Source organism: Clarias gariepinus, chromosome 9, assembly GCF_024256425.1.
Source record: "Clarias gariepinus isolate MV-2021 ecotype Netherlands chromosome 9, CGAR_prim_01v2, whole genome shotgun sequence".
Lineage (NCBI taxonomy): Eukaryota > Metazoa > Chordata > Actinopteri > Siluriformes > Clariidae > Clarias > Clarias gariepinus.
The window spans coordinates 5,382,103-5,397,928 of NC_071108.1; the positions used below are offsets into that span (position 1 = coordinate 5,382,103).

Here is a 15,826-nt window from a genome sequence, read left to right on the forward strand (position 1 = left end):
CTCTCACAACAGAACGTATAATGTGCCTCGTATCGAGCTCTCATTCACACACACACACACACACACACACACACTGAATCTTAACACTGATTATCAGAGAAAGTAAAGGGAAGACCTGGGCTTGGTTCAATACAAAACGATGGAGTATAATCGAAAGGAGAGAATGAGAGGGAAGAAATTACATTAGAAAGCGGTTTTATGTTGCCCTTCTCGCGGCTCCGGGTTCGACCTTTAGCTCAGGTTACCGTCTGTGCCGAGTTTCACGTATTCTCCCTGTGAAGGAGGGTTTCCTCTGGCTTATCGTATTTCCTTTAACCGGGGGCGGTTTAGAGGAGCGGGCATTCGCGTATGTTTCTTGGAGAGTGGGAGAAAATCCGCAGAGACGTAGGGCAGCAGCGCTAACCATCACCGTGCATTTGTTCTTCTTCTTATTTGTCCATTACTCAGTGAAGCACGGATTAAGCGCATGCTGTCAGTCGCCTGGCTCCAAAATCAGAACAATTTCTCCGAAGAAGATGAAAGTCCAGACGCCAAATGAGAGCAAGGGAAGTGTGAAATTATCAATCTGAATCTTGTTAGGCCAAAAGGCATTATGAGTTCTAATCACTGCCAGGTCTGGCGTTTCATAAGAACAGACCGATTGAAGCCCTCAGCTCTCCCAGACTGAGTGTGTGTGTGTGTGTGGACATGGTGATATCGCTGAGATGAGATGAGAGTCTCAAGGCCCTGTAATCATCAGCAGGCAAACCCAGAATGCGCAGGTCCCAGCGATGGTCTCGGCTCAACGATGCTCTTACGGGAAGAAATGAACGTTTTCCTACAGACGCAGTCGACTTCTGCGTCTCCAAGCGTCTGGCTAAATACATTTTCACCTCCTTCAGCACAACAAGCACTTTGCTTGCAAAGCTAATGAAGCGTATGACGTTAGTCTAAGAATGTTTTGTTAGAAACATAGCCTACTACAATTATTTTTTATTATTTATGTTTATTGAAGTACTACGGAGCCCCTATAGGGACATGGGTGGAAAAAAAAATCATAATAATAATAATAATAATAATAATAATAAAAAAAAAACGGAGCATGGGTGAATTTTTTTTTGAAGGGATAGGGAAGGAGAAAAAAAGAAAAAAAAAAAACAGGACCCGAGTCAAGTTTTGCGAGATCTCGCAAACATTTTGCGAGATCTCGCAAAACCTAACTCAGTGTTACCAATTTTGTTCAGCAGGTGGCAGTAATGAGAAACTTGATCCATGACTGGGAAGGCGAGTGTTACCGATCCAGTCCAGTTCTTCCTTACATAATTTTTTCCCTCCAAAAATGTTTTTCCCCCCTCATCCATGTCCCTTTAGGGCTCCATAAAGTACTGTACAGCATTTACACTGCAGTACTAGAAATCCCAGATTGTTTGATCTAAAACATAGAAATATCCTAGTATGTACATATACATAAATGCCTCCTACATGGTAGACTTTAAAGCGTTGGAGTGTGAAAGCCTGAGGAAGTCAAAACAAGCTTTTTTTTTGTTTGCAGCGAAAGCAGAAAGGATATGCGGTGCATCTCGGTGAGACAAGATGCGAGGGAGAAGATAATCCTTTCATGGATGTGCCCCATCGATTAGCAGCTTATTTTCGAAAAGACACAGCTAGTAAAATCATCTCTGATTAACATCTGCTGTCGTCGCTGAGGATTAGTGTACACAGAGACTGGTTTCCTTTTTCTTTTCTTTTTTTAAAGGAGCAGACTTTGCCGATCTTCAGGCCGCGACTGGATCCATCGTGTCTTGTCCGTCATTCTCCCGGGATGGTCCGTATGACTCAGATGACTAATCTGTTCCACCGGAGTCCTGATGATGTCATGGTCAAACCTTGCCGGACGACGTTTGCGGATGGACAGTAATGAACAGACTGACATTTCATCGAGCGAGTCTGTCTTTAAACCTCGTTTAAACACCTTATTGAGTTTTATACTGATAAGACAAACGAGATCAGAAATAAAACCACGTTTCATTTATCTGTCCCTGTAGGGTATGTTGGTCTGCCCCTCCTTCACTCTATCTAGGTTTATTTGGTCTTGTCTTCTAATTTTAGCAACCAAACCCAAATTGAATGTCTGCATTTCGGATAATTAGAGTCACGCGGACGGAAAACTCACATACGTACTGTTCGTATATAACACAGCCTGTATAGAGGATCTATATCGGTTTATTGCTTTAAATATCTATATCTGCATCTGTAAACCAGATTGTTTATGTGTGGGAGACTAAAGTCGAAGATTTTTCTTTATCAAAATGAACTACATTTGCTCTAGTTCATTCTCTATACGGCTTGTCCTGAACAGGGTGGCGGGGGGCCTGGAGCCTTTCCCAGGGGACTCGGGGGCACTAACCCTAGGTAAGGCACATCCTGCACAGGGTGCCCATCTATTGCATGGCACACAAACATGCACATGCTTACACATTCACTCACACACTACTGGTAATTTGGGAACGGGAATTAGCCTAATCTGCATGTCTTTGGACTGTGGGAGGAAACCGGAATACCCGGAGGAAACCCACCAAGCACGGGAAGAACGTGAAAACACAGACCCAAGGCGGGAATTGAACCCTAGCACAGGAGACGTGAGGCCACGATGCTAAACCATTACTTACTTATTATTATTTTAGTAATATCTTCGTGCAAACTTGGCTGATTCTGTTTCAAACAAATCCAACATAAAATCCAAAGTGTTCATTTAATATAAGCATCAATTCTTCTAAAATTTAGGCCCAACATTTTACTGTACTTTTTTTTTTTTTTTTAAAGAACCTCCAGTATGTCTGAGAGATATAAGAAAGAAAGAATTTAGCGTTGTCTGGAATTGAATGTTCTGCCTGAACTGAACTTAAGCCATCAGGCTGCTGTCTGGACTTTCTCTGTTACTGTAATAATCACATGGCCACAGTGAGATGGACACTTCAGGCTGTAGTGAGGCTCAATATGTGCTTTCAAATAAATGTACCTGTCTCCAATCCTAATAAGAAACCCACTTTCCTGCCCCTAAGCTCTTCAAACTGGTCACACCTTATACATCCATCCATCCATCTAGTGTCTATAGCATTAATACTGTGTTGGGTCGCAGGTGGCGCAGAGCCCATCCCAGGAAACCAAGAACGACAAGGTGGGGGACAACTTGGATAAGCACATCGAAGAGCACAGGAACACAAGTAATCATAAACTAAAGGTGAATTAGATAAGCCGATCAGCCTATAAGATGCCTTTGGAGGAAACCTGAGTACCCTGAGAAAACCTATAAGAACAGTAAGAACATGCAAACTCTATGCACACACCAGGGATGAGTTTCAAACTCCCAACCCTGGAGGTGCGAGGCAAAACGCTAACCACTACACCAGCATGCTGCCGCGCTTGCCATCAATAGCTTGAAATATCTGATAAAACATCTACAAATATCTTCAACCACTTTTTCACTTTTTACATCCTCAATAATTTCATCCATCCCATCACTAATTGCTCCAACACCATCCGCACCCTGCCTGCAAAAACCCCAATACTGTCCCAGGCCCATACCCCAACAACATTGCCACGTATTCCAAGATACCACAATGCTATCACCACTGATCACTTAATCTACCAACACCAATGCCTCAACATTATCATCCTGCCATCCCCAAGTCCTGTGTCACATTTCAGTGCCTTATCGTCTCCTGTAGTCTAGAGTCACATTGACACAATCGATCAAGCCTCCTAGGGATTAGTTACCAAATTTATCTGAAACCGATAAAGTATTGGAATGGACTTAAGAATGACAGCAAAAATTCTCCCAAGGCGGAATGATACAAGGAGCAAAGTGCTAAAGCCAGCCAGAAGAATGTTGTCCGTGACGCCTTACTGGTTTAAGCATTAGGCTACAAAGTTTAAATCCCAGAAGCGCATAACTGCAGGGTTGTTGAGCAAGACTCTAAAACATAATTTTTTTCTGTTAGTAAAGTTGTCATCGAGGAATCGCACGGGGCCCAGAGCCCATCCCAGGAGACTGAGGGCACGAGGTGGTGTACACCCTGGACAGGATGCTACTCCATCACAGGCAATTTGGAAACACCAAGTAGCCTAATCCGCGTCTCTTTGTACTCTGGGAGGAAACAGGAATACCTGAAGAAAACCCACCAAGCACAGGCAGAACATGCAAACTCCCAGCACACAGACTCAAAGCAGGAATTGAACCCAGACCCTGGAGGTGCAAAGCGACAGTACTAACCACTACTAACCACTACACCACTGTACCGCCAGGTTGTAAACCGCTTTAATGGAATAATGGTATGTAAAATGACAGTTTAGCATTTAGACTGTAGATAAGGTAGATGATGGATAACCTCCCATCTGAACAAATGTTCAGTATTTCATTCATCCTGTTCACATTTACAACAACACCTTCATCACTATTTTGTCATTGCTTTAAATTACATCATGTCACATTGCAATGCAAACTGAAAGAAAAAAAAAAAAGCAGTGCTGCTGAAGTCTACAGTCATGTTGACTCAATCAATCGAACCTCTAAGGGGTTATCTAACAAACTTCACTTGAGCTGACAAAGTATTGGAACGGCCTTTAAGATGGCGACAGGCGTTCCCTTAAGGGAAAATCGACCTGAATGTGATAAAAGCTGTTCTGAAGCACGGCCAGTATTGAGTTAGTCCAGGTATTATGCTACGGAACTACAAATCAACAAAATACACAAAATAATAGGCATTTGGCTTGGATATGCATTCATCTTATGGGAGATTCTTTCAGTTTTGGTTTGAATAAATAATTGGCATGGTTTAATTGAAAACCAATACAATATTTAACATTACTACTACTACTAATAATAACAATTTTAACTTTGTAACAAACAAACAGAAAAAACAAATAAAGTTAATCAACTTGAATATAATTGAATTAAAAAAAGTATCAATATATCATTAAATCAGTAAAAATAAGACAAATATGGCAGATTAATGTTATAAAATCAATCAATTTATCCCTTAATCAATCAATCAATCAATCAATCAATCAATCAATCAATCAATAAAGAAAGCAAATCCATATGACATTAATAAACCAATTAACCAACCAAACAACCCCGCAGAAAAAATATTAATTATCCTTATTAAAAATTGTTCAATTAAAGGATCAAACTAATAGCCCAACAAGCAAGCAAACAAACAATTAATTAATCATAGAAATGCAAAATAAATAAGTAAAAACAAAGTAAATAACAAACAAACAAACAAACAAATTAATGCAAAAATACAAATCAAACCAAGCAAACAAACCAAGCAAACAAATACAGAAATACAAAATTACAATAAATATTGCAATAAATAATATAACCAATCAAGCAAGCAACTGACCAAACATATACGTAAATACTTTAAATACAAAAAACACCAAAGAAAACTTACCAAGCACAGGGGGCAAACATGCAAACTTCATGCACACAGACCCCGAGGCGGGAATCAACCCTGGACCCTGAAGGTGCAATCCCATAGTGATAACCACTACGCCACCATGCGCCTACTTATTATCTTTAGTTATAGCATGTAAACAAACACCTGCACCAATAGATGTTAATTAGCATAACGGTGTATTTTTACTGGGATTCATTCAGATTTCCACCGCTGAAATAACAGCACTGAAGTGAATGTTAACAGACTCGAGTCGTTTTAAGTATTTATCATCTGTTTTTATCATCTGTGAATCACTCTCTGATGACCGAAAACAGGGAGTGTATTTGGCAGACAACGTAAGAAGTACAACTTAGCGTAAACAAGGCTAAGATACTCAACCTGTTATTTCTTCGCATTAATAATTTAGACAGAGAGTTCTGTAGTACATGAAGACAGACAGACATCTTCAACCTGATTAATAATATCACTGATTACATACAGCTGATCAGATTATTTTTACCAAAATAAACAATACATCAGTAGAAAAGCAAAGAAACAAACATGCAAAAATAACAAATCTATCAACTAACCAACCAGACAAGGAGACAGACAGACGGAGAGACAGACATGTATAAATAAATGCTAATAAAATCCAGTATTCCAAGCATCCATCTTGCGGTCGAACCTGAGGTTTTCTTCCTTAGCAGGTGGCTCGGACTCCGACTCTGATGCTGAAACCTTCCCCCTGAGCACATGCAAGTTTAATGCTCTCACACCCTGTAAAGTTCATTCCTTTAAAAATATAACCTGTATCGACATCGCCTGGAACGCAGGGTTACAGACCTTTATACGACACACAGCGCAGATTTACGCCCTTCTAATATCACTTTCTATCACAATAAACACCGCTGCGTGCATGCTGCGTGATGCTTTTTAAGACAGGAAAGATTGCAGCACAAACCCTTTCAGCTTTTCTCCACTGAAATGATTTGCGGCTTTTGGAATTTATTGCGTCAGTCGAAGTGACTTTTATTTTTCCATGAACACACAACAAGCCTTGTGAAAGGAACTTGGATGCTCGGATTGGATATGTCAGTGTAATCATGCATAAATAATTCCAGGTTTTCTTTCTTAAAGGAGCGAACAAACTTTACTACGATGTGAGCGTATTAAAATTGTATGTGCTCGGGGAAGAGACCACATCACAACTGGAGCCACTGGCTATATGTGTATATTGCACATTTGAATTCCAGCCGAAGTGTCTCCAGAGGGGTTTGGGTTCGATCCGAGGGTGTGAATCAGGCACGTTGATCTAGCATTGGCTCCAGGCTTTGGTCGTTCCTCTGTGACTGTGAGTTGCTCTGAGGTACCTGAAATCTATAGTAACAGAGTTTGTGTTCTTAAACTGAGCGCAACAGACAAATGTTCTCATTATAATGCCACACTTAGCCAGAGGACTGCCGGCACATATGACATATTTTTTTTTTCCTCCAGATCTAGAGAAGAGATTATAGAAGGACCTTACAGCTATTTCTTGTTTCTGAGATCTCGAAAGGTCACATGTATGAGGATTTTTCTTATGATATTTAAGAGACTTTGCAGTTATTCATGTTCAGTCGAACAGAAAACGTACTAATGAATCTCATTTTTCAGAAACAAGATGATTAGTGTTAATTAGTTCCCGTCTGCTTTTTTTTAGGCGTATGTACTTTCCTTGATACTTTCTACTATATGGCCAAATGTATTTGGACACGTAACCATTACAAACCAGAAATCACTGGCCAGTGTTCGAGTTCCTCTAAAAGGTGGGATGGATGGAGTGTCTTGTGGTTAATTGGTACTGTAACATAACAAGCTTCATGTGTTTTTCTTAATAACTTTAAGAGAGGCGGCACCATGTCGTAGTGGTTAACACTGTAGCCAGGGTCGAGGGTTCGTTTCCGAGGTAGAGTTTGCATGTTCTCCCTGTGCTTGGTGGGTTTCCTCCGGGTACTCTGGTTTCTTCCCCCAGTCCAAAGACATGCAGATTAGGCTTATTGGATTCCCCAAAGTGTCATAGTGTTTGTGAATTGGCACCCTGTTCGCCTTGTGCCCAAAGTTATAGAAGATGAGTGAGTGAGAGAGAGAACTTTCAGAAAGTAATATACAGTATAGATATTGAGGATTGAATGGTTTTGCATATCTGCAAATGCAACTGTAAACAGATAAAAAAGTACAAAATGTTCATTCATTCATTCATTCATTCATTCATCTTCTATACTGCTTTATCCTGTGTACAGGATTGGGGCTGGAGCCTATCCCAGGGGACTCAGGAGGCTCATTGCAGGGCACACACACACACACACACACACATACAAGGAGCAATTTGGGAATGTCACTTAACCTAATCTGCATGTCTTTGGCCTTCGGGGGAACCAGAGTACCTAGAGGAAACACAGGCACAGGAAGAACATGCAAACTTTGTGCACACAGTTCCGAGATGGGAAGTGACCCCCGACCCTGAAGTTCAGGGGACACTGTGCCGCTTAAAATGTTCTTTCATTAACTGAAAACCTGTTGGTCAATCGATGAGTCATAAAAGAAATACACTGCTGCAAGAGATGCTTTAATAACCCATTCCATTCATCCATGACCCGTGGTGACCACTGTATTTATTCCCATTTTGTACAACCATGGAAGGACTTCTGGTCAACAATCACATGCATTCTCACACACTATGGGCAATTTGGCCACGCCAATTAGCCTAATCTCTAGTCTTATCCAGTGGAAACTCACCAAGCACAGGGAGAATATGCAAACTTCATGCACACAGACCCACAGATTCTGTAGAGAGTTTATGAGGAGGCCAGGCCCCGATGCTGGACGAGAAAAATCTTCGTTCCGGTTCATCTCAAAGGTGCTCAATGGGGGTTGAGGTCAGGGCTCTGTGCCTTTCGGGCCAGTCAAGTATTTGATCAAACTATGTCTTTATAGTGTCTACAATAAAAAACAGCAACATTGGAATAGAAAAGCGCCTTGTTCAATTTAATTTAATTCAATTCAATTTGATTTGTATAGCGCTTTTAACAATGGTCATTTTCGTAAAGCAGCTTTACACAATCAAAAGAATTATTTAGGTTTGTTTGAGGTATGAATCAAAACGGTCAGACTGTCCCTGATGAGCGAGCCGAGGGTGACAGTGGCGAGGAAAAACTCCCTGAGATGGCAATAGGAAGAAACCTTGAGGGGAACCAGACTCAACAGGGAACCCATCCTCATCTGGGTGAAACAGAGAGCAGGAATAGATCAGCATCATACTGTGTGTTATCCAGTTCAGTTATAACAGTTGATGTTAATTGATGTTAATTGATGTTAATATGGAGTCCAGGTAGTTACTGGAGGCTCAGGTGGACTAGGCCTGTTAACTGCTGACACAAACTTGGAAACATAGCATCGTCCAAGATGTCTTGGTATACTGTATAACCCTGAGGCATTAAGATTGTCCTTCACTGGAGAAAAGGTGGCTGAGTGATTGAAACACCAGAATTCAATCGTTTAAAAGGTTTGGTCAAACAAAGTATGTCAGTATTAGTGTAGTTTACAAAACTATAGCGTGTTTAGAAGTACACACTCTGTCTCTCTCACTCACTCTCTCTCTCTCTCTCTCTCGCGCTTTCGCTCGCGTGCTTTGGCTCATGCACGAGCGCACACGCTCGCGCATTATCGCGCGCCTCAGTTTAAGAGCGCGCAGCCCAGGCGGCACGGGATTATTTCTCTCTCTCTCTCTCTGCCTCTCTCTAAGTGATTTCCGTAGTGCTCTGCTCTCCGTCAGTATTTTACATCTGATCATCGGAGTGCTCTCCACCTCCAAATGATCCCCAGTGAACTCCTCTCATCATCATCATCATCATCATCAGGAGCGCAGCAGCGGGAATGAATCTCTGTTTAAACTCGTGTCAGCGCTCTGATGGCAGGACGGGAGCAGAAGTTTCTCAGTGACTGAATGCACGCGCCAGTTTGGGCAGTTTGCACTTTGAGCTCGTGCATGGATCCTGGTTTGGGTTTGCAGCGCTCATGGGAAACAAAGGTAAGAACATCAGCACCGCGCGCGAGATTACGCGCACCAGATCGCGCGCGCACTGACACGCAGCCTCTATTTGCGTGTGCATTAAAGGAAAAGAAAAAAAACAACAACCCCAAAATATATCATTTATGCTGTTTGAATAAATGTGACACGCATGAATGGAAAGTTTGATCGAACTGTGCCAAGATCTTGAACCCATATTCAGTTCATTGTACAGTATATAATCTAGCATCATTAGTTTGTAGGATGTAAATTTACATAAAACAAATTGTGCATATATGCATGCCACCTTGCACCTCCAGGGTCCAGGGTTCGATTCCCACTTTGGGGTATTGTGTGCATCTAGTCTGCATGTTGGTGGTTTTCCTCCGGGTATTCCGGTTTCATCCCACAGTCATGCAGAGACATGCAAATTAGGCTAATTGGTGTCCCCAGTGTTAGTGTGTGTGTCTGGTATCCTGTGACACCCTGGATTGTACCCTGCCTCGTACCATGTCTTCTACCAGAAAAGAAGTTTGAGGATGGTAAATGATGTAGAAGAATATAGACAATGAAGTTGGGAGAAAATGTCATGTCCTTATATAACTCAAGAGGATACATAATTCTAGCATCATTGTATGTCGTGCATGAGGCGGCACGGTGGCGTAATGGTCCGCACTGACGCCTCGCACCTCCTGAGTTGTGGGTTCGATTCATGCGTCAGGGTCTGTGTGTGGAGTTTGCACGTTCTTGTCGTGCTTGGTGGGTTTCCTCCGTGTACTCCGGTTTTCTTCCACAGTCATCCAAAGACATGCCGATCAAATTAAGTTAATTGGCATTACCAATTTGGCCGTAACATGTGATTGAACATGTGTGTGTGTGTGTACCCTGCGATGGATTAGTACCTAGTCCAGGGTGTACCCTAAATGCCTTGAGCCGCAAGTCTTCTGGGATAGGTAATCACCCCCTCCCCTCCTGCCGTTGAATAAATGAATGAGTGAGTGAGTGAGTGTCTGCGTGCCCGTGTGATTTTTTTGTGTATTTTTTTTCCACCATCGAAGTGTGCATTTGTAGAATAAAGCTTCAAAGATACAGTATGTCAGTGCTCCAATGATGTACCTTTTAATAATGCTTATAGGTACACTGTATATCTTCCCATTTATAGCTGAAATAAAAGTAGGTGCTGTGCAAGCAGAAAAGAAAAGCAGATTGAAACATGAATAAATGGTTCTGTAATTTACTGTTCCATAGACGTGCATTATTTTCCTACAGTCTGGTGTGTTAAATTATTTGTATTATTATTATTATTACTACTATTCATTAACCTCCACACTCATATTGAACTGTGCGATCCTCCAGCGTGTACTGTATTTCCAAACTGCAAGCTGTGTCACAGCCAACTTGCGATATACAGTATATTTTGCCCATATGGTGCATCCCTTTTTACATCCTGTGAGTAATTACGCAGAGCAAGATGATACACGGCGAATTTAACACCCACCATGCTGTCTGAATCCATCCAGTTCTAAACTAGCACCTGATCTGCTAAATTAACATCCGTGACGTGGCGTGAATTCTTACACGTGCGCGACACTGTTAAGGGTTAATCCAACAACCATGCTTATAGTCATGACATGATGTAGAGTGATGCTTTTTTTTTTTTTTTTTAATGCAGATCTTCTTGAAAAAGAAGAAAGAAAGCAGAGCACACAGTAACTCATGAAGGATGTGTATTTGGTGATGAACAGCTTTCTCTAATCCATATACAGTAAGCCACAGGAGTGTGCATGCATGCTTTGCTTTGCATGATTTCTCCTTTTCCATCCTTCCTTCCTTCCTTCCTTCCTTTTTTCCTTCTGCACGGTGAATGTTGATGCTTCTGTTTAGGATAAAACACACTGTGGGGTTTTCTGCATGCACACTGTGTAATTCATAATTCATAGTTCATGCGACTTATTTATTAGCACGCTGTAATATTAATGAGTGCGCGGTTCGACAAGCATTTCGCTCATGTCAAAGTACTTTACCGTGTCCTATTTACAGATAGGAACTGGTACGATGCAAAATCAGCAACAGCCTTTAACATTTGTATGAATGCACCCTAAGTCGGGTTTAGTGTTTAGTGCATTTAGTGTGAATTAGCTCTGAAAATTAGGAAGCATGTCCAGGATGGATAACGGTGACACATTGCAATAGTGAGTAAAAAAAAAAGAAGAAACGATAATTTAAACAAACTGAATCAATTTAAACTTTTTGTATTTCGGTATACATCATTTTTCTTACACATCAGTGCTACTGAGTTCTCTGTTATTTTTAGATTAGATTAGATTAGATTTTAATTAACTATATTGTCGCTACATGTGCATCGTACAAGACAAGTGAGAATTAAACCAGAGCGTTGGTCGCAGTGCAAAAAAAATTGCATATCTAAACAGTACACAGAGAAGGAGTTATTTACAATGAGTGCAAATGATAATAAATGATTATCCATGGATGCAATAAATAAAGATATTGTATACCATGGGTATGATAGTGTGGTTTGAGAAGGTCATACAGTATGCATATGAGCAGTTTGTTCTGGAGAGTGCAATGAAGCAATGAAGTTATAAACATGTGTGCACTGAGAGAGATGTAACAGTTACGAACAGTGCAATCCTAAGTATTTAGAGTTTATATAAAGTAGTAAGTTATGAGCATCAATGCAATCCTATTTACAGTCTTTATATAGTAATATGTTTAAGAGCAGTGCATAATATGAGCATTTACCTTATTTTATCAGCACGGCACGTCGCCTTACAGGGGATCAGCTCTTTCAGACTTTTATTCAATAATAATAATAATAATAATAATAATAAATTCTATAGTAAAGTAAAGTGTAAATGTTCTGATGTGGGAATATCCTCATGACGCAGTGCTTTCCTGCCTCCTTTTTTTTTTTTTTCCCGTAACGTGACAAGCTGGATTTTTAGAGAAACAGCTTAAGGGCTTACTGTTAATATCTGCGATAACATAAGTAATAACCTGTTTTTTGATTTGTTATTCAATAACTTAACACTTAAGTTCACTGTAACTATACTTCAATAATACCAATAATACAAGGCGCAGTTTTTTTCGTAAGCTCTGCCGTTTCTATTCTAATACTACAGTCACTTGGAGCTGGTTCATAAAGTCTCGTTCTCGGTTCGGGGACAGGATGATCAGAGCTTAATGAAAGAGACGTTTATAATGGCAGTAAACTCGGAGCAGCGACGGAACGCAGGGGTTTTAATCTTCTTGTCCAAATCAAGCAGAGTGAAGGATGTGAAACATCAACAAGTGAACATTATCCCTGATCAGATGTACAATGAACAGTTTAATAATGTGGTTTTGTTGAAAGATAGGACGCTCTGTCCCTGTGAATCACTTTCTTTTACTCAGTATTCCAGGTTGTATAAAAATATACAGCTTTGCTGTTTTTCTTGAAATGAACAGGCTCGTACGTTTCTAAAAAATAATATTAACTCATTTTTATTTGAAACGTCTGGAAAAACCTTATAATCATCAATCCAAGTATAAAAATAATTTAAATAAAGATATATTTACAGCATTTGGCAGACGCCCTTATCCAGAGCATATTTTTTATTGATTTTATTTCATTTGATTTTTCTCGCTTATTTAGTCATATCCAATCTCCCACAGTCACTAGAGGACTCCCACATCAAGGCCACTCAGGAAGGGCCAAAGTTTCCACAGAACCACATGACGCCCACGTCTTTTCAAATTGCTTGCTCACGCACCATTGGGAGCGGCGTGACACACTCGGAGGACAGCGCTGTCCACTCCTTCTGCTTGCGCGAGCACACAGATGGCCGTGATTGGCTGTAGAGCACTAAGTGCCTCCCATCCAACCCCGCTGAAAGAGCTCGGCCAATCAGCTCTCCCTACGCCCCCGGCTGCGGGAGGCTACAGTACAGCATCACCCGGAAATCCAACGCAACTGATATTATCTCATTACACAACTGAGCAGTTGGAGGTCAAGGGCCTTGCTCAGGGGCCCAACAGTCGCAATGTGGTGGTGGTGAACCCGGGACCTTCCAATCATCCAGTCCAACAGCGTAAACACTGAGCTCCGCCTGCAACCATTGACATTGTGAAGCTTGTAGACCTCAAACCATTCTGTCATGTTACCATAACACCATAATTCATCATGTTTTATTCCTTACCAAACTTTAGCAGGTGTTATTGTGCAGTAAGTCACTCTGGATAAGAGCGTCTGCCAGATACCTAAATGTAAATGTTTTTATTTTTAGTGCATCTTTGGGATTTCTTTCTTTCTTGCCATGTTTCTTCCTTGGCATTAATTATTAAAACCTGGTCTTTCACTGATATATTACTGCATTTCAATTCAGTAATTCTGCTTATGCTTATTCAGTAGTTTCTGCTTATGCTTTCTAAAAAGAGACAGACAACACCATTAGGATAATGCAGAAATTATAATAATCACCCGGCTGTATAAGTCTCAGCACTTGATACATGACGGGAAAAAAAAGGCGAAACACAGAGTCTGAGTTGATAGGAAGGCCCCCGAGGACTCGTTCCCTGTTAACCGGAATTACACAACCACAAATAGGCTCCAGGATGGTTTTTACGTGCATTACTTCATGATGTTAAACCAAGCTCTCGCTGCTCAGGTTTCACACTAAATTGCTTTGATTAGAAATAGGACAGGACTCAAGTAGAGCAATTTCCTCTTTTTGCATTTGTAAAAGTCTGTCACTAAATGTGTCTAAGAGCATTTAATCCCTAATGACTGAGTGTACACACAAACGTCCTGTACGGAAAGCCAAACTGAGCAAACCTGATGCACATGGCCAGAAAGGTGCTCGGAAGACATCCATGACTGGAGTGTGTACAGCCGAGTCTATTAGTGCACTCACGTCTCATGCAAAATTCATGGAACTTTAATGAGCAGCAGAGATAACATTATGTAACATTAAAATAAGTATAATGTTATCAAAAATACTTTAAGCTCGACCTTTTCCTTCTATTCTAACCATAACACTTTCTCATACGCATGTCAGCATGTGCCGATTCAAAATCTGTTTTCTCAGGAAATGTCCACAGATTTTACCCGTGCACATGTTCCATAAAAGTCCACATAGCCTTGTGCACTGTTTACGTTCACACGTGTGTCTCTTTAGGATTTAAATGAGTTTGCTGATCTTTGAGGTTCAGGAAAACCTTGTTCGGGATAAGCTTTTATGGTCTTTAATGTAATAATACACCAGATATCAGTCACAGTGAATGATATACAGTTAGTCCCCGACTTACGAACATTTGACCGCGGTTCTATGAACATTTGTAGATAAGAACAAATCACCGAAGTAGCTAACGTGTATTGTACAAAAAAAAGACACTGCCGTGCACCAGATACCAATATTCACAATTATATACAATATTTTTAGTGTAAGTTAATGTATAACTTGTTCATAACTTGGGGACTACCTGCTTAAGACATTACATACTTAAGAAAAAATAACAGGTTGGTGTGATGCTGCAGAATGCAAACTGGTGTTAGAGCTGATTATTTTCTTTATTTTTTAAAGAACTAGAAGTTGTACTTTTTTATTCATTTAAACTAAGGATAGATTTGGTCAAGGTCGATGTGAACTGTAAAATGTACTATTTAATATTTAAATATATTTATCTAGATAAACAGCAAATAATGGTGCAAATGATCACAAATACTTTGTTATTGAGATAAACTAATATGCATGTATTAGCTGCCATAAATTCAGCCTTTTGCGATTAAATAATTGCGCAGGTCCTTGTTGCAATTGAGATTTTTATGTGTTTAATTGTTAAGCACTAAAGGTAACATTGCCAATCCAGTTAATCAACTTACTTACAACCACGTCTATTTAAATGTCAATGTTTATGTGATGTATCTCAGTTTCAAATGTACTGTAAGTTTGACATTTGGATCAATCATTATTTTGTGACCAATTAAAATCCAACACTGATGTAATGACATGGTACCAAAATGTTAAATAAACCCTACTTTACATTTCTTACTTAAAATTATTTAGAATAATATTAATATTAAATACTAAATATTAAAACATAATATGTATAAGGTGTACATGAACATATACAAAATGCTATAACATGTACTGTACAAAATCACTTTATTAGTTAAACAGAATTCTAATAAAGATATATAATGTATAGCATATTCTGATGGACAAATATCCCTATCAAATAATGCTCCCTGCATGTAATATGTAATCAGTTGCTATCTGTCTGGAAAAAAAACAAAACAAAGTCTGTCTTCAACACAACATGATTTATATAAAAAGGGGAATCTTTCCATTAAATCTAG

The 15,826-nt window shown here is 40.1% G+C and overlaps 1 protein-coding gene across 1 annotated transcript in view; it reads left to right on the forward strand.

The window, feature by feature from the left end:
• Nucleotides 1-9,180: 9,180 nt before the first annotated feature.
• Nucleotides 9,181-15,826, forward strand: part of grm6a (glutamate receptor, metabotropic 6a) — an 83,395-nt gene continuing 76,749 nt past the window's right edge. The window contains exon 1 of the mRNA XM_053504647.1: nt 9,181-9,489. The gene's annotated coding sequence lies outside the window, so the exon portion shown is untranslated. The remainder of the gene's footprint in view (nt 9,490-15,826) is intronic.